Genomic DNA, 1,402 nt, shown 5'->3' with positions numbered 1-1,402 from the left:
GAGTTGGTGATGTCAGCCTGAGAGCAGCGTGTCCTGGAAATGAATTTCCTTTCAGAGGGAGGTATCCGAGCCCAAGTCATCAGGAAAAATGGGTCAGGACTTGGCTTTCTTTCTTTCTTTCTCTTTTTTTTCACACAAATGCACTCACAGCCTGCAGCTCCATTTGGGCTCAAGGTCAAGTCCTCTCAGCTGCCTCCAGACCCTTCCTGCCCACAGGCAAGCCTGGGCCAGGCCTGTGCCTAGCACATCTGTGTGCCTCTTAGAACTGTCAGGGTGGGGGTGACCTGCACTGTCCCGGGGGGTCAGAAACCTGAATTTAGGGCATCAGCAGGGTCAGACTCCTGTGGGGGCCCTAGATGGGGTTGGGGGGTGTCCTCAGCTCATCCAGCTTCTGGTGACCGCAGGCCACACACCCCCACTCACCATCGTTTTCACATGGGCATCTTCTTACGAGGACACCAGTTACACTGGACCAGGCTCCACTACTCTGTTATCAGCCTGCCTCACTAATGACCCTGTTTTCAAAGCAGGTCCCCCCACAGACTCTGGGGTTGGACATGGGGCCCTGGTGGCCCCAGGTCTCCACAGGAGAGAGATGAGGCAGCCTCCTTCCATTGCAGTCTCGGGCTCTGCGGGGCAGGCCTCTGTCCCTCGGCGCTGCCAACAGTGGGACGCCAATGACCTCAGTGAGGCTGGGGTTATTGGCTCAGCCGCAGAGTCAGTCCCCAGCTTGGACCTTGGCGATCCCTTCACAGGGGAGTCGGGGCGTGAGTCATGGGCCATTCACCACAAAGCCAAACCAAGCTCATTGCCACGGAGCCCGCCCTGACTCACCGCAAGCCTCCAGGACCAGGTAGCACTGCCTGCCCCTGGGGTCACCCTGTCCAGGAGGGGACTGTCACCCTGTCCAGGAGGAGATGCAAAAGGCCTCAAACCCACTGCCTCGTCTTTCTCCCGAGCGGCTGGTGGTTAGTAGCCCAGTGGGTAACTCACGATGCCACAAGGATACCTGCTCAAGGCAAATGCTCCCACCTGCCTGGTACCCTTTCTTTGGGGGAAGCAGTGTCCCGAGGATGAAGGCACCCTGTCTGGTGCCACACACATCACTGGAACACGGTCCACGGGCACCTGGGTGGACAAGAGGCAGTGAGGCTCCAGGGGCCACCACTGGGGCCAGGGCCCAGAGGAAGGGGCATGTGGGACCAGGTTGTGGGCCTGTGAGGCATGCTGCCAAAGTCCTCCCTCCCCCTACCAGGCTTCAAATTGACTCTGATCGGTAATTGGTGTGGTAAACAAGCCCCCCCCCCCCACTCGTTGCATAGCAACCCGCTCTGTTGTCTGGGCAGGTGACCAACAGCGCTGGGCCACTCCACTCCAGGCTGGCAGGGGCGGAGGTGGAGGC

Source organism: Echinops telfairi, unplaced genomic scaffold (genome assembly GCF_000313985.2).
Source record: "Echinops telfairi isolate 266 unplaced genomic scaffold, ASM31398v2 ScPeMD7_1;HRSCAF=3_0, whole genome shotgun sequence".
NCBI lineage: Eukaryota > Metazoa > Chordata > Mammalia > Afrosoricida > Tenrecidae > Echinops > Echinops telfairi.
Note: the sequence above shows the minus strand (reverse complement) of the source record.